This window comes from Meleagris gallopavo, chromosome 4 (genome assembly GCF_905368555.1).
Source record: "Meleagris gallopavo chromosome 4, MGAL_WU_HG_1.1, whole genome shotgun sequence".
NCBI classification, from domain to species: Eukaryota; Metazoa; Chordata; class Aves; order Galliformes; family Phasianidae; genus Meleagris; species Meleagris gallopavo.
Window position 1 is genome coordinate 34,247,211 of NC_139407.1, and position 23,940 is coordinate 34,271,150.

At 41.3% G+C, this 23,940-nt stretch overlaps 1 long non-coding RNA gene and 1 pseudogene across 1 annotated transcript; one reads left to right on the top strand and one right to left on the bottom strand.

The window, feature by feature from the left end:
* The first annotated feature begins 1,646 nt into the window (after positions 1-1,646).
* Positions 1,647-16,064, top strand: LOC109367299 (uncharacterized). Its single transcript, XR_014883019.1, has 3 exons — positions 1,647-4,010; positions 7,203-7,291; positions 15,314-16,064. It is a non-coding gene; the product is annotated as an uncharacterized LOC109367299 (long non-coding RNA).
* A 6,014-nt stretch (positions 16,065-22,078) lies between these two features.
* Positions 22,079-23,610, bottom strand: LOC146544469 (uncharacterized; annotated as a pseudogene).
* Positions 23,611-23,940: the final 330 nt, after the last annotated feature.

Consider the following 23,940-nt stretch of genomic DNA (forward strand, 5'->3'; position numbering starts at 1 on the left):
GAGAGCAACCTCCCATGGGTGTAGTTCTCTTTAAGTCCCTCCTATCCTGCTGTTCCCAATCTGTAGGAAGCTTTTGCTCGGTTAAGAATATTTGCTTGGCATACCTCTTCTGCATCATGCAAAAAAACACCCTTGAGAAACAGCTTGGCAGAACTGGTCTCAGGAGCAGATCAGTTGGGACACATTTGCTCGTGGATGAGCATTTCCTCTGGGCCCTTTCTCATTATTGAAGGGGATGCATGGGACCTGCTGGAACCCACATATGCTTACTGCACAGATAGCCTCAGATAGTTGGTTGAAACTGCAGCCAACATGAGGCTTTGTGTGCCAGCCAATAGTTTTCCAAATCATTTAAAACTGTTTTACTACAGCAAGAATTACTCCTCACTGTGAGAAAGACATTCAGGCCGTGGAGCACATCCAGAGAAGGGCAAGGAAACTGTGAAAGTTCTGGAGCACAAGTCTTATGGGGAATGGCTAAGGGAGCGAGGAGTCTAGAGAAGAGAAGACTCAGGGAAGACCTTATGGCTCTCTGCAACTGTCGGAGGTGGAATTGGCCTCTGCTCCCGGGTAACAGTGGTAGGACAAGAGGGAATGACCTTAAGCTGTGCCAGGAGTTGGGTATTAGGAAAAATTTCTTCTCAGAAAGAGCAGTGATGCAGTGGCACAAGCTTCCCAGGGAGATGGTGGAGTCACTGTCCCTGGAGGTGTTCAAGAAACGCAGAGATGTGGCACTGAGGGACATGGCTTAGTGGGCATGGTGAGAATGGTTTGACAGTAGGACTGGGTGATCTTAGCGGTCCTCTCCAAGCTTAATGATGCTACAATTCTGTGAATTGTACATATATTTACTTAAGTGTTGTTGATATAGATGTTGATTGAAGAAAAAGGAAATGTATGTGTATGGGGCTGCTGAATCACGGCCTGAACCTCTGATTGATCACCTGAGGCGAGCAATGAGTCAGCCACGGGAGCACAGGCGAAGGCAATTCACCTGTGCTGCAGGAAGGGGTGGAGCCTGGCTCCACCTCTCCTAGACCCATTTAAGAGCTGACTGCCAGTGGGGAAGGATCTTTCTGGAGGTCTGCTGCTTCAGAGTTCATCTCGCGAGCCCAGGACAGGGTGAGTGACTTTCTCTCATCTCTTTCTCTCATTACTCCGATACAAATTATATTAGCCAAGCTCCTGGATATATATATATGTATATACCAGCTGTATATCTATTGACTATATACCATCTATATATCCATTGATTATACAGTATTTTACAATAAATCAATCAAAATTTTAAGTAGAAATAAAAGACAGAATTTCTTTAATTTCTGGCTGTCATCTATGTTTATCTGCTCAGAATATTCTCCTTAGGAGCTATTTGTCCCTGCAGCAGCCAACACTGAACCACGCCACATAGCAGGAATAAATGTTAAGCTATTTAAGATGGTTCAGTTGTACTGTAAACATGCACAAGGACTGCACTTGGGTAACTGAAGGAGGAGTGCCAGGACCTTTCTGAATTGCTTGTTTCCATTTAGCTCCAACATCTGTGCTGTTTCTGTGTATGGGAGCATTCTGTGCCTCACTCTTTTAAAGGGCTGTGGTAGTGGGGAAAAAACTGGAAGTGGCAGGGACTGCACGAATGTCTGCCAGGACGTGGAGCCTCACAGTAGATGCTGAATTGAGGGCACCAAGAATAAACCATGCACTGATTTGTAATTTCTCCTAGATTATTACATACCTTAATTTTATGTAGGTTAGAACAGATTTACTTCATCTGAAAGTATTTACAATGATCTCTATAGATCTGAACCTCCGCTCTCCAGCGTGATTGAGTTAGTACTTGTAAAAAGTGTCATTCACTTGTTTTTCACTTGCCCTCCAGATTAAGCTCCTGCTGTGTTAGCAGACACGCACTGTGTATGCAGACACCTGTGTGTGTTCTACTAATGGGAATGTGGTTGTGTACAACTCGTGGGTGCCTGTGTTGGTCTGGACAGCTGTAGGTCTAACCTTAGAGAAATGACCTACATACTTTCACAAATTCCTTTATTTCTTTTGTTTCTTTTTGTTCCTTTGCTTTTATATCTAACAATGTTATTGTGTTTCCCACTAGAACACAAACTGGATGCCTTGTATTTTGCATTTTGCTGCTCCATGTTTACGTAAACTCTAGGTACTTTACATTCCTATACAGTCTATTTCACCTGTGTTTCCAGAGCAAGTCATCTATCCAAGGTCAGTGATAGGATGAGAGGGAATGACTTTAAGCTGCACCAGAGGAGGTTCAGGTTGGATATCAGGAAGAATTTTTTCTCAGAAAGAGAGGTGATCCACTGGAACGGGCTGCTCAGAGAGATGGTGGAGTCACAGTTCCTAAAGGTATTCAAGGAAAGGGTAGATGTGGCAATGAGAGATGTGGTCTAGAGCTTTCACAGGGGGTTCACGGTTTGACTGGATTATTTTAGTGCTCTTTCCAAACTTAATGACTGTATGATTCTAATGTGAGATCTGATCAGTCCATGGAAACAATCAAGTCTCTCTTATTTTAGCTGTGCTGAGCAGAGAACATTTCTGGGTCAGGGATGGGGACCCAGCATACTTCCCAACAGCTGGAGGAGCAGGCAGAGACAAAGATATGCAAACCACTAATGAGCTCATGACAGCAAACAGAAAAGAGGAAGATTAGAGTGAAGCAGCTTGAAGCTGAGGGCCAGGTGGGCACCAGAAGGAAGTACTGAGCACTCCCTTGCTTGGCCATGAGGGAAGACAACTTCAGAGCAAATACTTACATGAATACGAGGAATGTATGACTATCAGATTGAGATGATTTTTTTCAGAAAGTAGCTAAATCATATTGTAGAAATTCATAATTCCTGATACAGTAGAAGTCACAGCAGGGGTGCTGGCTCACTTGTGTCTCTGGCACTTCTCAGTCTTCATGGAGCTTAATGTTGTTTAAGGGGCCAAGGGGTGTAGAACAAACTACTCCTTTCTTCTTAACTGCTCTTCACACATCTGCAGACCTCTGTAAAATACTTTGAGGGTTGCTTTTCATATCCCAGAGTGAACAGCCCTTGTCCTTCAGCCTTTTCTAATAAGCCACCTTTCCATGACCCCTCTTCAACATCTTTGTTCCTGTTCTTCTCTACCCTGTCTGTATCATATCCTCCTGAATTTCTGGTGCCTGCAGCCAAGTCGCATGCTTCCCATCACTGAGCTGAGTGCCAGTGGTGTGCCATGTGCTTTACAGATGATACAGATGCTGTTTATTCGTTTATTTTTCCCAGAATGGTCTTTCCATTTTTTTCCCAGCAGTATGATATTGTTGACTCTTACCTAAGATTTAATACATTATAGCTCATTAGAGAAATGATTGAGGGTTGAGTGGTTCAGGGTGTTGTTTTGTTTTGTATTTACTTAAAGCAGGTAGACGTGCTGTAGGATCACTGATAGATCCAGCTTGTTCAATTTATAGATTTTCTCAGTTCTGAAGTTGAAAAGACACATTCACAAAATACCTGACAAAGCTATGAATGTCATTAGGACTGCAGTGGGCTATCGGAAGTGTTGCACTGCTCCTCCTTTAAATCTGTACCAGCAAGAGGTTTGTGCTTTATTTCAACTTTGTCCATCATCAGTGAATAATTTACATTGTAATTGACTGTACCAGGTCCAAAGACAGTCTTGGAAAGTTTAGGCCAAACCTGGTATTTTTCTGCCCAGCTTATTTCAAGGAAGCACGAACTGTTTTAGTTACAGGCTCTGTGCTGTCCCTGTTACAACAGTCTGAACTTCTCATTTATCAGTTTGTCAAAGCATTTTTGCTCATGTCAACAAATCCATGTTCATTGAAGGCTCAGTTTTGCTACACACGTTGAAAACCGCCTATGATTTCCTATACAGGTCTACACTGTAGCTGTTATGTAATGAGAAATATCTGAGAGTAGAAGTCCTGTGAAGCCGTAACTTGTGTCCAGGCTGCTGCACTTCAAAAGCATGGGCAGGAAGAAAAGGTATGTTTTTTTAACACAGTTTGGAAGCGGATGAGTACTTAATCTCTTGAGACTTAACATATGTTAGCACGAAGCAGTGAGCTTGTATGCTTGTTGCCCATTTTGTGACTACAAGCTGGAAATATTTTGACATCACTAGCCAAAGTTTGATAAAGCTCATTATTGTCAGAGAAGCACCCAGAATACTTGCCATGTTGGCTGCCTTTCAGTGCATCCCACTGAATATCATGGTGCTCCCCACTCAGATGTTTTCAGAGACCATTTTGTGAACGCATATAACAACTTGGCAAAGTTTCCTTCCACTGAAAATGCACTGTCTGCATAAATCCCAGGGTACTTTTCCTGCCTCTGTAATTTTCTTCTTAGGAAACCATTCAATACACAGAGTATATATTCTGCACACGTTCAAATGGTAAAAAGAAAGAAAACAACAACAAAAAAATCTTCCAACAGCTCATTTTCAGCTCATATTTTACGTTTCAAATAAGTTTGTGGGTGTCGCAACAGCTGTAGACTGTACAAAGCAGAGCAGAAGTCTCTCTTGATTTAGTCTGTGGTGTGATTTTGCTCATTCTTCCACTGCTTCCTGAGCGCAGCATGTCCCTGTGTTGTTTGAGCGAGATACCAGTTTGGCTGCTCTTCCCCTAGCACTGCTCTCAGCCATGCCTCCCCCTGCAGAGCAACTTCTGTGATAAAGACAAGTTTTTGGCTCTCGGCGTTCATCAGAAAGCACCATTTCTCTAACAAATATGTTCAAGTTGGTCTCTGATGCATGTCCAATTTGTCTCCTGCACAACACTCTTCTTAGTTTGCTGTTTTAATGCAGAGGGATTGGAAATAACCAGACTTTAACAATGCCACGTGAATGAGCACACAATACAGAAACCAAAACGTTTCAAATGTGTATTATTATCTGTATTACACAGACACGAGAGTCTTTTTAGCTGCTTTTGTAGCTTACCCTCTCTCTCACGTACTCCTGGTGGAACTAGAGTCTCGCTCTTATCCCAGTGATCTCCCACTCTTTGGCCAACTCTACAGGGGAGCAGAGGTCTTAGCTGAACTGAGATGAATGTTAGGCAGAAAGGAAAAACAGAAGATTCTGCTCTCTTACTGGCAACGAGAGAAGTCTGTTAACAGCTCAGCCGCCACCAGACCTGGAGGTCAGATTGCTATTGAATAACTGCAAGGTCTGCTAATGTGGAATTATGCTAGAATGGGTGTTTCTAAATTAGGGGAGCAAAAGCTGCTACCAATGAAGAATAGGGTTGTTTCAGTTCTTAGGACATTTAACGAGGTACCGGCACATAGTAACTGCACAAAAAATACAGGCTGAAAAAACACAAGCTTAGTTTGGAAGCTGCTCTCTTGCTAAATTATGGGGTTTTGATCCCGACCTAAACTGATCCCACATGTTCCTGGATTCTCCCAACGTTTGAGTGCACAGTAAATCAACCATAGCTTTTGCTTTTATTGCAGAGAATGAACAGAAGAGCTAGGAAACTTTGGCATCTGTTTATCACATGGGTTAGGATTGTTTGATATCTTTTTAGCTTTAAGGTTTAAATGTAGTTTAGAACAGGTATACAGGATTAAAACATCTCTGTCAGTCGACTAAGTAGTCAACTGGCATCAGTTTACTGAAAGTACTCTGAGGTCCCCCAAAATGCTCATGTTTCAGAAAACTCCAATGCCTCCACAGAGAAAAATGCTATTACTGATCCTTCAAGCATTATCTGATTCTGCATTACTGACTACATGAAGAAGTAGTATTATAGTAATGAACAATGAAGAAAAATATATCAACTTTCTTGCTAGTAGTACCCAAAGTCTTAAAGCAACAACTGTTGTATGATGGAGTATACTGCTTCTGCTTAGAATTGTGCATATTTCCTGTGACATTTCTCCTCTTCTAACTCACTTCTCACTTCTCTTGCTCCTTGTTGAACCAGCTACAGTGGTCTCATAAGCGTCCGTTCTGCAGCACGGATCTTAGCCTTCCCATCTCAGCTCTGAGGCTCTTTGCATTTCTGTTTGTGGGCACATTTTTGTCCCCCAACACCTGCTCACCTGCTGTCCAGGCCTTATTGTTCTTACGTTTCTTGTTCTGTGTTTTAAGTCTGCATCTGATACCTTCTTCCTGTTCATTGTATTATTTTTGCAGGTTCCTTTTTTATTTTCTATTTTTGCCTTGGGAGCTGGTATTTGTACTCTCTGATTGTAGTATTAATGTATAGCCAAGCTATACTCTTGGACTCAGCTTTCCCAGTGGACCAGCTTCCCCCTTTGCAGCATCAGTCTTGCAGCAGGATCTTAGCAAGCCAGCTGCCCAGCAGCCCCATTGTCACGTGGGCTGTAGAGTCAGATTGTCTGAAATCTCACCTAGTAATTACCAGGTAATAAAAGTTTACTACTCCATAAAACCACATGGAAGAACCACTCTATCGCAGCCTTGTCTTATCCAGATGTCCTCTTCCTGCCTGCCTGATATTTGGGTGGGGGCATGACTAACTGAGATCCTTTTTGCCCTCTTCTCATGTTTCTGTGATAAGAGCACTGGTGTCCCAACTATGGGCTGCTAGGCTCAGAGGACTTCTTTAACAGATTGGCTGTAAGAAGTGAATTTGAACTAAATAATTCCTACTTTACTTATCAGGAAAAGGAAAGAAATAAAAAGGGAGGGATATAGAAGGCACTCAAAAGGTATCCTCTAACATTAAGTTGCTTTCTAGGTGTCTGGAAAAATGCTTCACCTACTGATGCTGCAAAGCACTGTGGCACTAAATCAGCCAGTGCGGTGTGAAGATAACCAGCGCGGACCAAACAGCAGCCCCGCTACACTGGCTGTGACTCAAACTGGCAGAATGAGTTTTACTTCTCTGTTCCAGTAAGGGTGTATAGTAGCTTTATGGAGAAATGGAAAATGTCAGCTTTCTGCCAACTTGCTAACAGAACATCTATCCCCGTTGTAACTTTATTTTTTTTTTTTCTACTGTAGTGCCTGCCAGTACCTTATTTTATCAAGTGTGTTTTCTGTCTCATGATTTACTTCTCAATGAGATAACAATCCTGTTTCATTACTGTTGGTTTCTGTTTTGTTTGTTTGTATTTTTTTTATTATTATTATCATTATTTTTTTTTTCCATTTTCCTTTCTTACAATCTAAATAACTAATTGTCCTGTCTTTCCCAGGGAATGTCTTGAGAGTGCAACTATATCTGCACAGCATTCCTGGGAGGTTTGTGAAGGAGTTTAAGCTGATACAGAAGACTATTAAAATGGTGAGTGGGAAATTTGGGAGTGAAGGTTGCTGAGTTGTACAGTCAGACAACCAGAATGGATCTTAAAATGGCACTAAATCTGATTTCTTGCCCTAAAGCATGAGATGTGTACTAAACTAACAAACAAAAACAAACAACAACAAAAAACACCGCAACAAAAAACAACTCTAGTTGTTTAAGCAGTGAAGACAAGAGTACAGCTTTTTTAGGCAAATGTTTGCTCTTAATGACAAAAGATTTTCCTTAATATTGAGTTTTAGTATTCCAGGCTGTCATTTATATAATTTCTGGTCTTACTCCCTGGTGGATATGGAGAACATAAACACGTTCCTTTTTTGGAGCAGCATTTTAGATTCGTCAAGACTTATCTGCACTCACTTGTCCATTCTTCTTCAGGCTGAAAATCTCTGATATAGTCAGCCTTTCCTCAGAGTTTGTATTGTTCGATGATTTTTTTCCGTCTTCTGGCTTTTTTCCTCATTAAAGCACATCTTTGGTCCTATAGGAGCCAGGAGTTGGACTTGATGATTCTTATGGGCCCCTTCCAATTCAGGATAGTCTGTGATCTTTGCAGTATGGTGCGTGAAAGTAGACACAGTACTGCAGCTGAGGGCTTCTACTGAGGCTGCTCAGATGAGTGCGGAGATAACTTCCCTTGCAAGTTGTGTTCCCATTTATACAGCTCAGTGTGGTATCTGAAGCTTTTTGCAAAGTGATATTGTTCACGCCTGTCCTGTCTGTGGTCTGCTATAACCTGTGTATCAATTTCTAAGGAACTGAAGTACGAAGTAGTTTAGCTTGTATCAGCACTGTGAGACGCTATTCATCTCTCCCTCTTTCTACCTGTTTTCTATTGCCTGGGAGCCTAGCCTTGTTCTTTAAAGAAAAACAACCTATTTGGGATAGTGCAAGCCTCTCTCCTTTTGTAGCACCTCTTGATTTTCTGGGAGTGGAGAAAAGAGAAAAGCGACAATGTGGGGAGTGTCTCAATGTGGAAGGTACTTTGAGAATGAAAGAGGTATTTCCAATCCTTTTTGTGGGATTGCTCATTGTAGTGCTTGTAATGCCTGCGGATATGTCATGGTCTCCCCCTTGGCAGGAGGGGTCAGAGCTAAGCATTCAGAGTGCTGGAATCAAAACACTGAGCCTCTTGCATGGCTGTACACGGCCATTCTGCTTTTAGTTAAAAGCCAATGAGCTGTTACGCTGAAATCTAGGCAAGGGAGCTGTGAAGGCAAAATGCACGAGAATGCTTTGATTAATAGCATCCCCACATGACAATGGCTGTTTTATAGTCTTTATAGGCATTGTGGTGTTTCTCATATACTAAAAGAACACGATGTGGTTGCAATTAATGTAGAGGCTTTTTGCTGAATTTGTTGACTATAGGAAAGAACTCAAGCTCTTCAGTTATAAAACTAATCAAATACAGCTAGAACTGCCTTGCTCACTCCATGGCAACTTTCAAAGTTGTAGTTAGCAGATACCTAGTGATTTGCTGCTATGACATGTGGATATTTACTTTGAGTTCCTGACTCTTTCTCCCTGTGAGACAGAATTATTAGGTTTTAACATCTAGAGAAGGTTTTCTTCAATTGCCTTGCTTCAACACTAAGTTGCTTTCCGACATTCTGGCTGCTAAACTGAGTCCTCTCTAGTATCTTCAGCAGCAAGGCACATCTACAGTAATTTGGGAGAGATTCCTTGCTCGTTAAGCTTTCTTTTTCTGATTTACTTTTCTCTTCTTCTTTTCTTTCTTTTTTTCTTCTTTATTCATTCTTATATCTTTCTTTTATTTTTCTCTTTTGTAGAAAGTTTGCCTGAAAGTAATGCTTAGACTAATACTGGTGGAAAAAATTGAAATTACTGTAGTCCGTGTCATAGAGCCTATTAATGGACTTCAGAAGAGATTCTTTTCTGCACCATCTTTTCATCAGTTGTTCCCATCCTTTTGAGTCTTCATCAAAGCTACAAATACTGTAATACTGTGTTATCCCTATTTGACTGTTGCAGCAAATCAAATGTCTAATACATAAAATGGGGTTATCCCATTTGTAGCTGTAAAGGAGGAAATGGCAGAGTAACATCATTACTCTCCTTGCACATTATGATTAGGACTGTCTCACTGCCTCACTGTGGACCTCTTAAGTGCATGACCAAATCTAGCCAGGCTCCATCTTCAGCAGTAAAAGCAACTTCATGAGCAGAGTGGAAGAAAAATAGTAAGGAGTCTGGATCCCTGACACTTTCCTGGTACAACAGACTCTTCTACCAGGCCGTGCAGTGCTAGCAAAGATGCAGATGTGATTTAGCTTTATGAGCCCAGTGAACACTTGGTTTTCTATACTGACTTTGATTTCTCACTGCCAAAATTTATATTCACTTTCCTGCCTGCGATGACTGAGCAGACAAATAATTGCATAATTGTATGGTGGCTGTAGAAGATATTTTCAAAATGACTAATTGTAGCAGTCAGGATTAAATTACCAACATTTAAATGTTTGAATGTGCAACATGTGTGAGTAGCACAATTATTTTCCATTTAACCTAACAGAAATGCAGTGTAATGGCAGTATGAAAAGCTGGAAATTTTGCAAGTGATGGAGCAGAAACGCCATTCATCATCCCAGGGTGGAGATTGTAGGCTGGGTTAGATGTTCAGCAGCAAGCCCTCTTGTGCACTCTGTAGGGCCATGGAAGGTAATGACTGACCCTTCTTCCATTAATGCTTTTTCAGATAATGTTATAACACTTCAGTGTCCAGTAAGGTGTCTCTTCTACGAGAAGACTCTGTCTGTGAGGAATTCTTCCTAGACCAAAGTGTTCCAAAAGCAATCCTATCTTTGTCCATCCACATTATTCTACAGACATTGCTTCTGAAGTGTTTGTTAAGCACATTCGAAAACTTTAAAAATTAGCTTTGATGATAATTTCACATGGTGTGTGTTTGAGCTCTGCTTTGTTCAAAAATTTCCTTATCACTTTCCACTGTAGAGAGTAAATATCCAGGTAAGAATAAATCATAGAGCTAAATAAAATATACATATCTTTCAGTCAGATATTTTGTCTTCTCACAGCTGGTTGTTCCTGAAGACTGTTCAAAGACATCTTTTCTGAGAAATACTTGCATGACTTCAGATTTGAGGACAAAGGTACATCCAAACAATAAACACCACTAGCGTATTACAAGCAGCTTCTGTTGCACGTACCTGAAACAGATTTCTTCCTGGCATCGGTGATTTTCTAGAGATATGTCTTAGAGGGTTTGAACTGAATGTTCAACAGGTTTTGAATGAGGAAAAAGTGTCAGGGGAGGTTAGTATGTGTTGTAAGAATACCTGTTTCATAACAGTTGTGGTTGTCACAATAAACATGATTAACGTGTTCTTCATTGCCAGCCACTCTCTCAATTCTTCATATGGTGGCAAAGATGAATAGGGAGAAAGCTTCATCCTTCTGAGAAGCTGAGAATTTAAACCGTTGCTATTGCATAGTTGCAGGCAGTTGACTGAATCAGATGAGTGAGATCTGGCCACTAATGCTTTCCTTAGCAATGATTTTTTAATGTGCCAGACTCACTTTTCCCTTAGCACAGTCCCATTTCTTTCAATAATCAAAAGAAATACAGGACTACTTTTTTTCCTTTTGCAAAATTTTTTAGTCTGTGGGCACTGAGTAATTCATACAGGTTATGCAGTTCATAGAAGATAGCATTACTTTCATTCCAAGATCCCCAGAATACTCATTGATGTTAATGTCTTTCAGTCTGCCCTGTCGCTGCCACCCAAGCACTTATAAATCACTTTCAATTATACATGTTTTTAAACTTAGCTTGATTTTGGACAAAGCTACAGTGAAATGTAGCCCGCAGGCTCTGTAAGGAATGCTTAAAATAAACCAGCACCGTTGGTTATCCTCCACAGATTTTCTTTTCTGTTGAGCCGCTGTTCTGACTTCTGCCTGATTTGGTCAGTATCGATTTGGTCTTCTCAAACTGCTCTTGGTTATTTTTCACAGCCATCCATCTTGCCCGTCAGATGTTGTTTATCTGGGGTGACAATTGCTTACCCATTAATTAGCAAAGTGACTTAGATGCATGGTTTTTTGTAGGACTGTCTATTTTTAAAAAGGCCGGGACATTACTGGGTTAAGTTGCATTCCTAGCTCTGCTTTTTGGAAATCTGTTAGTGTCAACGGTTTACGGGCTGGTTCAGCTGGTTAATAGGCTCTATCTCTGGGGCAGAGAGATTTTGCATAATCCGCGCTTCTGGAAAAGGGAAACAGGGGACCCCAAAATAATGAAAAACAGCGGCAACGATCTGAGGAGAAACAAACTGATTTACCAAATATAGTATCAGAATGCAAGATAGCACACTATAATACAATATAATTAGAATTAAATTAAATTATAATTAGAAATAAATCAAATATAATGAGAGAGAGTGTCCGAAAGGTGGATAGGCCTCACCACAATGCTGAGGTGAGATGTGCAGCAGCAGGGAGATGAAGAAGAGCGCATCAGGTGACCTTGCCAGGGGTTATATCTCCTCTCTGACCACAAAGCCCCCTGGGGTATGTAGTTCTTCTTCTCTTCCGGACAGATACCCGAAATGGAGCATTAACACTTTAACTTCCAGTGCACTACATGATGTTATGATGTGGGATACCGATAACCAAAAATCATAAAACAATGACAGTTAGGTAGCAATAGTAAATTTGGGGCTGTAACTTACGAGTGATCATGAAATTTGTTTGCAGGTATATGTAGATGGTCCAAATGGACAGACTGAGTTGAAACGCAATGTCTACCCTTTCTCAATAAGTCAGTTTGTGACTTAAGAATGTTGTGGAAGTAGTTAAGGGTTTGTGTTTTTTATACTGTGACTCTTGAAAACTCTCCAAACTTTACATTGGGTTGCATGCTATGATCTGCAGAGCTATGGATGGCACAGTCAATTTATCTAAACTGACCAAAAAAAAAAAAAAAAGAAAATAGAAAAAGACTAATGTCTTTGCTTGAGGCTAAATACGTGACGTTGTGGCAAATCAACCTCAAAATATGGAAAAGCTATATTCCCTGCCTCAGTGAACAGCAAGTGAAGACTTGCCTTTGCTTGAATGCAGTATTGGGACTATGTATAGATGCTTACTGAAATTAGATGTGGCCGTGTGAAGTATAAATACATGTCTTGTGCGGTATTTCAGATCTCATTTGGATGTGATATCAAACTTGTTATTTGGAGCCAACCATGAGATACAGTTCACAGAAAATAAAATTGGTACTAAAGAAAAGGACACATGATTTAATTGGACTTTGCAAGACTAAGTCAATAAATCAGTAAATAAACTTTGCTTAAGGGACAGTATGAATATAACTGATGGTAATGCCAGTGCCAAACACCGTGTCTCCAACCTGCCATAGCCTTTTTGCTGTTGGAAGAGGATGATGATTTGCCATAGTCTGAAATATTGGAGATGGACTTTTATGCTTATTTGCTTTTCCTTTTGTTTTAACCTTATACAAAGCTTTATAAATGACAAACGTGACTGATGGTGATGCAAATTTCCATGGATGATGAAGTAACTAAGCAATTTCTATTAGTAGAGATACTGTCTATCAGGCAAGCGGATCTTATTGCTCTATTGATTTATTCAGACAATTTTTGATGGATTGATTTAGAGACATTTGTCTTGTAGGCAGAATCTTCTTGCTTTAAAGATGTTTGTAATTCTTACTATGACAGCTTCCCCAGAATTATCTGTGTAGTATCTGTTTAAAATTAACAAGAAAATCCAGGGCCTAAGTGGATAGTGAGAGTTAATTAATTAATCTGAGCTATAAGGAAAGTAACTGCCAATGGAATAAATTACACCTGTACTCCACCAGAACTCTCACCTTGCAAGTAAACAGGTATGGTCAAGCAAGGCCTGGGAAAAGGGAGCCTAAGAGGTGTTTGGCTTGAGCAGGCACTTTCTGATAAAGTCTGCTAGCTCTGGTTGAAGTCCTTGATCAAAAATAGCTGTAGTATCCATACTTCCAAAGAAGTGCCGTATGCATGGGATCCTGCAACTTTTCTTGGAAAGGCTGAAACTTCTGCTGCTATAGAATAATTCTATTCAATATTTTCCCTCCCTTCAGGACAGGGTTTTTAAGTGAAAGAGAAAACTGGCAGATGTTCCTAGCATTTGAAATGTATTTTTGTCTATTTTCTGCCTTGTAATTCTAAACAAAACGAGACCAGTCCTTGAGATACAAGATGGGACACAGAGGAGCGACACCACTGTGTTTGCAGAAGAGTGAGTGACATAACCTGGAGTCTTCCAACTTGCTTTCAAAGGCTGATGTCAAGCAGCAAACAAGAAAATATAAAGCTGCCTTATAATATACAAGATAGCTGTTGAGCTGTTGATGTAACATGGTCAAAAATTGTTGTACTTCTAACGCTGAGAGTTTGCCTGTTCGTGCTGAATGAGAGAAATGGGCTGCTTGTAACTTCATAACCAGCCCTTTGCATCCAACCGGCTGGCCAGTCTCTCCTTCATCAGAATTGGAGTTGGATCAGCAGTTCCAGCTGAAGTTGAGACAGGTTTTAATCACCTTAATTTCCTATGAGGTCTATGAGAATTGAAAACTGGTTAGAAGGAAAAGATTAACAGTAATGCTCTTGCACACAGAAGCACTGTCAGAAACCATCAGTTACAAGGGTTTGATGGGAGCTGCAGGGCCAGCCCACATCTCCATCTCCAGACTGGCCACTGCAGGTATCTGCAGCCAAGGCTGTTGCAAAGGGAGCAGATGGTCAGGTTATTGCACTGGGTGGAAATATTGGGGACGAAGGAACTCATTTGCTGCTTGTGGTATAGACTCTTATCATAGGAATTAGGGGATAGCCTCATGGATAGCTTTATTTATTTATTTGTTTGTTTATTTATTTATTTATATGCATATATACATATTTATACTTGCCTCAGCACTTCCACGGCAAGATTCTTCTCACTGATCTAGTTTTCAAAGTAGATAACAGTTCAGCCTGTGCACAATTTTCAGTTTTGTTTTTTTTTCTGACCTAAGATCACTGAAGATTTATTATTGTAAGTAAGTACGATCAGGGATTCCAGGGTTTTCTTTCATGTTAAGGACATTTATTCCAAGTATATACATGTTAGTGGAATGAGGGCATAACCAGTACATGCGTATTGGCTACTGGGATCGAAACATAGCCAGGCTGGTATTTTACTGTCTTTGTGTATGTTTTACGACCCTTCTAAGCTGTTGTCAGCCAATTTTGAAGACAGTCAGAAGTGAAAATACCAAGTAACAATTTTGTGAGCAATCTTCCAGCATACTGCAGATGGAGAAGGTAACACAACAGCTTAATTTCTTAATTCCTGTCATGTCTCTGCAAACTGGACGTCATTATAGAAAAATACTCCTTCAGTGTTACTGATAAATCCACAAATATAGAGCCAAGTTGCAGCCAGTAAACTCCAACTATCTTGGTCAAGCAGACAGATATGGGAGCAGAACATATCTTGAAATCTCAGAGTTCCTTTTAATTGTTTTTCACTACTATCTGTTTTTTGGCCCTTGAATAAAAGGTGGACGTTATTTACTCTTTTTTGGTGGTCCTGAGCAAAGGGGATGTGCTGATGTGGAAAAAAAAAAAAAGACAGTGTAAGACACAGCAGCCTTGAGTGAATTTCAGCTTTCAACCTGGCTGGTTACTTAGTTATTTGTTCAGGGAAGGGAGGGAATAATAAAAGAGTTATGCATTACAACAGTGAACAGTTGGCTGAAGCTCTAATCAAGAGACAAAGAAAATTATGCCTAATGACTACAACAGACAGCAGGTTGTACATTTGGACCTCATGATGTGTTCCAGGCAACATGAAAGACAGGAAATACTTTACACGTGTTGCCTTTGGGGAACAAGAGAAGATACGGAGGTCAAGCGTGGTTCTATGACGTTAGCTGATAAATGCTTTCAATGGTGTTTTTTTCCCCTTTAATTTTCTGAGCAGCATGGTACTGCCTGCAAAGCAGTGGGAAGATCAAACAGCCAGCTGCTCAACATTGGTCACTGCCTTCAGAGAACAATGAACACATCAGCACGGCTGAGCGCTGCTGTAGATCACCCAGCACACACAGAGGTAAGCTGCAAATGACCTTGAGCACTGTAGCAACAGTACTTGGCCAAGACCAGGAATAATGTCAACCCATTATTCTTCAGTGCAATCCAACGAGCTACAGGAGACAGGCTTGCAGATTGGAGGCTCTGGAGCAGTTTTTAACAGCTTGAGTTTGAAAACAATAACACATTAATGTTGGCTAATTCACAGGCTACCGAGAAGTACAGTCCTTGTTCCAAACATTTAATAAAGGAAAGAGTAGAAGTGAAGGAATGTTTCATGTCATTGTTGGATTTATCTTGCTCAGATACTAATTTTTTTTTTATTGCAGCGACAGTACTTATGATTTTCTATATGCCCATAGTAAAAAATGAGTCCTTCTATTTCAGAACAAATAAGCTGTCTAGACCTTTAGGCTACAGAAAGTAAAGAGAAAGATATAGAGATATGGGAGGTGAATCTCACACTGGATTTTTTCTTCAGTAATTGTATAGAGTTTTTAAGGCGCACGAGTGGACTTCAGCACATGGTTGAGCACTTTGAGCCAAGACCAAGGTTACGATTGGACTAGACAATCTGAATGGTCTTTTTCAACCTAAATGATTCGATGATTCTATTTGTAAATGGAACTGAACAAATTCTGTCTGAGGTGTTTCCAGAAGTCTCCATGTCCCTATATGACCACCATCTGCAGGATCAATCCTTGACTTGCTGTCTCTCATAGCGCAGTTTTGAGCTCTGTTCACAGTTTAGGTGAGTGGCTATGTCAGGTCTTAAAGTGAGAAATTTAGGAATGTTAGCTTTTCAGAGGATAATTTTCCTTCAATTCATTTTTGAGATATTTTGATCTGTCCTAGAAACAAATCTTGTGAGATTTGATTGCAGTCTGCTGGGAATGCAGGTATGCACATGAAAAATGGTGATTGTATTATACTTGAAATGGTTGGTTCAAAATATATTCTAGAAAAGAAGAGGAAGGGCAAAAAGAGGGTGCATTTTTTTTCTTGACTTCTTCAGAAAGTGAAAAAACCTGTTTGTTGTAAAATGTGCAAGTCTTTTTCCTGAGCGCTTTTTGAATGCTGTAGTAGTCTATGCAGTTTAGAAATAGCAGGGCCAGAGCAAAGAGAAGACTTTATCTAGGATTTCAACCAGCTGGAGCTAGATACATTCTTAAGCAGCCAGTTGCATGCTGAATTTAAGCTCAGACCTGTTTCATCTGCAGACAATAGCAGAATTCACAAGGCTTTCAACATCATTGGTTCAGGAACGCTATCTTTGGTTTGGAGGGCAATTAAAAATCTGCTAAGAAACACAGAGAATAAGCAAAAAAACCTTTCTGAACTCTGAATTTCATCTGCACAGAGAACTGTCAGAACATCTTGTTGACCCGAAAGGTACAAACTAAGTTATTTTCCCAACTGCATGTTATTTGTATAGGGAATGACACTCGCCAACAAAGCTGCTTGTGCATATATGTATTTTGAGACTTTCGAGAGCTAGTGACGAGGTAATTGTTTGATAGATGCAGTATGTTAGGGGATTGCTATCCAAATAATATGAGAATCAATATTTGGTCACATAGTTGGCATATAAGCAATCTGTCCTTAAATTGTGTCTGAAAGCAACAAAACCATATTTTCTCAGGGGAAAAAAAAAATAAAAAAAGGTTGCATTTGCATGTGCAGTGGAGAAAAACTTCCACTGGCAATGGTGTGTCATGGTTAGGTTTTTTAGAGTTGCTGAGTAACTTATGCCAGACATGCTGGACATACTGTATGAAAACTCAGCTTGTGTGGTAAAGCACAACTGTACTCAGACACACTTATTGTCCAAAAGGGAACGACTCTCAAAGTTCCAACTCAGTGAGTTCAAACTGCCACTGCTCTGAGTGGCACTGAGCATTTTTTGGGTTACTGAGCAGGACCGGTTGTTTTAATTTTGAGCTTTTCAGAAAGCAAATTACACAAAGTTATTCAATGCTGTTGAAAACATCCTTTATTGCTGCACTTTGGTCTGCTTGCATTTTGCTTCATGGTCATAAACATTTTATAGAGAGAACAACCCTTTTATTTTTCCAATTTGATGAATTTTGAGCGAGATTAACTGCATAGCATTTTCATAAATCAGAAAGAAGGATGGCACCAGTGATGAGGAAACTTGCTTTGGTTTGGCAGATTTTACTCTTTTAGAAAGTTCTTTTTCTAAATTGTGGTTTTGTGCATTTGGACCATCTGTGAAAGCAGCTGAAAGCAGTTTTGATGTATGCGGTAGTTAACATGGTAGAGGAGAGAAAAATCATCAATAATTGATTTTAAAACATTTAAGATGACTTTGACCTTTGCAGTCTACTTCTTGTTAAGACAATAAATTAGAAGTGACAGTCTACTTTGTATTAATACAAAATATAAGTAGGCTTAAATGTCTGTAGAATGCACATTCAGATTTACTATGCATATCAGTGAAAGATAGCTGCAATACTTTCACTTGTATTTTTCCAAATGAGAGAGGATTTCTATTTAAACAGACATTTCAGTCCTCTGGAAAGGTATTTGAAAACATGCGTTTGGCTAAGAATTGACAGACAATACCACATCCTAGGCGCCTGTTGGAAGTATGAGATATAGCATAACATATGCCTGTAGCACACACGTGCAATGGATCCCCTTTTAGGGAAAAGATGTGGCGTGGATTTTTTTGTGCAGGCCTTACTTGTGTAACGAATTTGTCTAACTCGGGCCATGGGAGATCCTGCAGTCCAGCCCCGCATCCAGCAGCAGCACGTCCTGCTCCTTTGCCATGGAGTAGGCTAATTTTTGTGGTCACCAGGGAATGGGAGATGCATGGCAACAGTTGTGACAGCACAGCCACATGCATCTGATCTGTGGCTGTGGCTTGCTCACGAGTGTGATGCACTCTCAGGTACAAAGGGCAGCAGTGGCAGGATCACTGGGGAAGGGTAAGCTGGGGTGGGCATCTAAGCAGTTTTTTGTGGCTGCAGTCTCACCTCACCTGGTTGTGTGCAGAGCCCTCCAAAAAGGGCGGCAGGTTGCAAGCAACAAGCCCGTGGTTTTCCTGCTGGAACAGGCTTTGGGTCACTTCTTGCACTGTATGAAAGAACAGCTTTATTCAGTACCCTCAGCACCCTCAGTAAGTTCGCAAATGACACCAAGTTGGGAGGTGGTGTGAATCTGCCTGAGGGTAGGGAGGCCCTTCAGAGGGATCTAGATAAGCTGGATTGCTGGGCTGAGATGAATGGGATGAGGTTCACCAAGGCCAAGTGTCGTGTCCTGCACTTTGGCCACAACAACCCCATGCAGCGTTACAGGCCTGGGGACGAGTGGCTGGATGATTGTGAAGAAGAAAGGGAGCTGGGGATGTTGGTTGATGCTCAGCTGAACATGAGCCAACAGTGTGCCCAGGTGGCCAAGAGGGCCAACGGTACCCTCGCCTGCATTAGAAATAGTGTGGCCAGCAGGAGCAGGGAGGTGATCATCCCCCTGTACTCAGCACTGGTGAGGCCGCACCTCGAGTACTGTGTTCAGTTTTGGGCCCCTCACTACAGGAAAGATGTTGAGGCCCTGGAACGTGTCCAGAGAATGGCAACGAAACCGGTGAGGGGTCTGGAGCACAAGTCTTATGAGGAGTGGCTGAGGAAGCTGGGATCGTTTAGGCTGGAGGAGGCTCAGGGGAGACCTCATTGCACTCTACAACTTCCTGAAGGGGGGGCTGTGGTGAAGAGGGGTTTGGCCTCTTCTCCCAGGCAATGAACAGGACACAGGGAAATGGCCACAAGTTGTATCAGAGAAGGTTTAGGTTAGACATGAGGAAGAACTTTTTCTCTCAGAGAGTGGTCAGGTAATGGAATGGCCTGCCCAGGGAGGTGGTGGAGTCGCCGTCCCTGGCAGTGTTCAAGAGGCGTCTGGATGAGGTGCTGCGAGATATGGTTTAGTAGCTTGTGGTAGCAATGGTAATGGGAGAGTGATTGGACTAGATGATCTTATAGGTCGTTTCCAACCTTGTGATTCTATGATTCTATGAGAAGCTTTATAAAGAGCAGTTTGTATCACATTTTGATGAGCAATGAGGTTTACAACACAGCCTTGCATGAAAAAACAGACACGGTGCCAACAAGCAACCCCCAGCAACTCATTCAAGTCTGACACTGGAGTGGCAGTGGAGCAATTGGCACGAGCTGATTTATTCCATTTCTCAGCCATGACACCACATGGCAGTCTCCCTGTTGGTTGGTTCTTTGGTTGTTTTTCTGAGGGAGGTTGTTTTCTTAAGTGTGTTATAATCTTCAGATTAAACAAGGCAATAAATTGACTTTGTGGTGATAAAAGCAGAATACGTACCACAGATTAAGAACTATGTTGCTGTAGAGAACTTGCTAAAGGCAGTGATGCTTTTGTGTACACACTGAATATTTGTGAAATTCCTTCTGTTCCTCAGGGCTACTCTGCAAACATTAAAAGCAGGTCATCCTGCAGGCCGTCCTTCTTCGCTGCTTATGCCAAAACATTAAGAAATGATTTTAAGTAACGCTGGGCTTCACTGAAATGGCAGGCACTTCGTTCTTCAACAGCATAAAGTTTATATTGCATCTAAATTGGGTTTTTGTCTCCTATTCTGTTTATGGTGTGTCTTGCTACAATTTATAGGAGGGAGAGGAGGTTCTTCAATACGTCTTATGAAAGAGTCTTCTCACAAGAAATGCCTCGGAAAGCAAGCTTTGGGCCAAAAACAGAAAAGGCTTCAGACACCACCCTGTGGCTCAAAGATTGCTTGAAACTGATGCGTAAGCAACCATTCAGGGTGGTGGAGAGAAAAAAGAAAAGAAAAAAAAAAAAAAAAAAAACATAAGGGAAAGAGGGGGGCGAAGGAGGAGTTAGTTGCTTCACAATCTCTACAAAATTTTTTTTTGGGGGGGGGGCTTGGTTACAAATGTTGCCATGATCTGCTGGATTTGTCCATCAGAAGAACTGGTTACAAAGTACAACACATTGTATAAGTTGAGTAAAACATGCAGTCATACAAGGTACAAACAAAAAAAAAAAGAGTTGCAGCAGCACACAGTAAATACAGTAGGACACATTTCACCTGTGGGCAATTTGTTTAACAACTACAATATTCATTCCTTTCTTTTTTTTTTCTTTTTAGGAATCAATTAATTAGAGTCATTCAATCTGCCATAGACTCCCAATTCTTTAAGTAATAACATATCAAGCTCTAACCGGTTTTGCAATGCCATTCTCAGCACTCGTTGCTCTTGCAAGTTTAATTCTCAAAAAGCATATCTAGTCCAGCTTGACAATATGTGGACTTGCCTGGTAACGTTTTCAAAGATGACTTGGTGTTTTGCCAGGGCAGTAGATGGAGCAAATATGTTTTCTAATATCACAGTGATTATCTGTGTCCTGTGGTTAGCAAAACTGAACACTCTATTTAGGCAGAGTGAAGGTATCGCCGTACCAAACCGCAACACTGCATGTTACTCTAAGGTTAAATATGAACAGAACATTCCATTTGAGCATCTCCAAAGCAATTCAAGTGCTGAGAGATACATATACTAGTTTGGCAAGTTCAAGTATCATTATAGTCTATAGAATTGTCAGAGGATAGTGTATGTAGGATACCCCCCAGTATAAGCCATAAGAAATCCCAGTAATCCCAGAAACATCTCTTACCAAAACTTAGACGCTTTCCAACAGCCATGTTTTGGATGGAACTCCCGGACTGGTGTTAAATCAGCAACTCTCTGACACTGCGAAACATCAGTAACATCATATTGCAAAGGACTTTATGATGGATTTCTTTTCAGACCACATCTGACAGATATTAGATGGCTCCCTCGGTTCATTTCCCAGTTTGATAGGAAGTTGGTGACACCACGGAGCAAATACATGTAAGTCATGATAAAAAGGGACGAAAGAAGGAGTCAGAAGGAATGGTATCACTCTACAGGGAGTGGCCAGTAAGCCAAGATAACCTGTGTAAACTCTGAACCCAAGTGTGAAGCTTAACAGATCCAAGGACTGATATCAGTCATCACCCGCAACCACAACAACCCAAAACATAATACTATTGCAACCAAAATACGTAATCAAAATATATAATCAAGAGTATTCAGCATTGTAGCGTGATCAAATCTTCAATTTTTCTGTCATAAAACACAAATGGTTAAAGTCAGCTATCAGCTTTTCTGTGTTCAGTCGAGGTCCCACGGGGATCTTCTGCAAAATAAAACAAGACATTAACTTGCCCTTTTTGGGCTTAGTTAATATGGTTAAAAAACGAGGGAACAATCCTGTGAGTATTGATTTTATATTTCTTTTTCTGGGTGTCCTTAGCCTTTCAAGGATATTTGTTAAGAGGTTCCATGAAGTTTAAGGGAACTGGCCTCACGCTAGCTGAGTCAACCGACACAGGCTGTCCAGGGAGATAAGAGAGTTTCCCTAGCTTATCAGCGAGTGGATCATGACACGCAGGGGTAATGGACAAGAGCGGTGGAGCCTTGGGCGTTAAATCAAGGACTGTTTCCCTTTGTTGTGAGCTTTCTAATGCGCCCACTCTTCACTCTCCCCACTCAAGTGGAAGGTGCGAAGGCATCAGTCTTCCAACTGTTTGGGTAGCCATTCAGGTTCCTCAGGAGAGGCACTAGAACCTGGCTGGGGCTTTGCTTTCCTCGAGAGTAGTCAGCCATCCAGTCACCAACTTCTTCAGTCCATCCGTTGTTAGTCTATCCATCAGATCTCGTGGAATACTCTTTTGCCAGCCCAGAGTCCAAAGTCCATTGTGTTTATGATCAGTGTTTCGCCTACCCATTTTTACTGGGAGTGAGGCTCTTTCTGTTCTATTGAGGCCACGTGGTCCGAGGGCAAGCCTCACTCCCCTTGTCTCGAATTTACTGGTGGAAGAAACCACCGGCCCACGTTTTCTCCCATAGTTTATTAACTCTTGGGCAACCTCCCCCTACGTCCATACTTTGTATCCTGACTGGAGATGGTTTGAGGCTGCCCAGGCTCCTTCTCCCTGAGGCATAGCCCGTATTTTTCCTTGTAGTTGAATACCTATAGGTTTTAACGATTCTGGAAGTCCCCTAATTAAAGGGGTCATCCTCTCAGGATCAGCAGTCATCATCACAGATGATTCATCGTGTGGCTGCAGCTTTCTAGCATACATCCTTTGGAGACAAGCAGCCTTTTGAACACTTTCTACTAATTGATCAACCGTTCCAGTAATGGCAACAGGGTCTCCCCTTTCTAAAGGGTTCAGAACACCTGCCCAACCGGCAGCCCTCTGCGTCAAGGACCAGGGAGCACAATTGCTGCCTGTAGTTAAAAATTCTCCTGATCCCCAGTATCCTTCAGGTTCCTTTTCAGTTAGTTAATAGTATTTGGTCTCCATCCGTGAGGCTAACCCTCCATACGTATTCTGTCTCTGGTTCCTTTGCAGAGTGGCCAAAATCTTTTTTTAATTTTGCTAATTCAGTGGCTGAGAAGGGAATTTGTTTAACATTCATTTGAGGGTCTAGATCATCACTGTTATCAAATGTATATTCAGTTTTTATCAAAGGATGCAAGTGCGCTGGGGAGACCTCCGACTTTTCTACCCTTGCCTTTATTCTTTCAATTCCTCCCGAAGATGAGTTTTTTCTTGAGGTGCACTATGGATAACAGTGTCACGGGTACCCTTACACCTTAACTGTTCCTTTAAGGCCATTTGCAACAAAGCTGTACCACGTCTCTCACTTTCTAATTGTCCCTCAAGGTTTACCATACGATTCTGCAGAGTCTTAACCAATTCCTGTGTTACTTTAACTGAGTCCTGCAATGCTTGTATCGTTGGGGTTTCTGCCAAATGCTTTTCGTCTCGGAGCTCCACGGCAGCTTTTAAAGCAGCTCTGAGTACTGCACAGATAAACGGTTTTCCTTTTCTGGCTCGGGTACGAGCGTCATTTTGTAGGACACTAATATGGTCTGAAACACTCCACAAGTTATGCCAGTTCTGTCATGCCCAGTCCACCCCTGATAATGAGGGCCAAGCACCATGCCTTTCTAAAAGGTCAAACAACACATTTTTGCTTTTCATAGTGACTATATTGTCACTCATTTCTCAATACGCAGAAAGATCTACACCGAGGGAGATGAGGGTACACGTATTCAAAAGCTCAAGTAACTTCTTACCTCCCCTGGGAGGCACACGCCTATCAGACAAATGTAAGTGCTCAAATCACTCCTTCCTTTCTTTTAGGGGAACACACAGAAGACAAAAAGGCTCAAACAACACTTTTTAGTTTTCAGTGGAGAGACTTGAAGTGATCGGAGTGATCTTTTTGGGGAGGGACACACGTTTAAGTCAAAAAATATCATTCCTCTCAACTCCTCCAAGAGGCGCACACAGAAAAAAGGTTCAAATCACACTTAAGTTACAAGATACTAAAAGCACAAAATGTGGAGTGGTCTTCCCGGAGAGGCACACGCGTATTAAACAAATGCAAATACTCAAAATTAATTCAT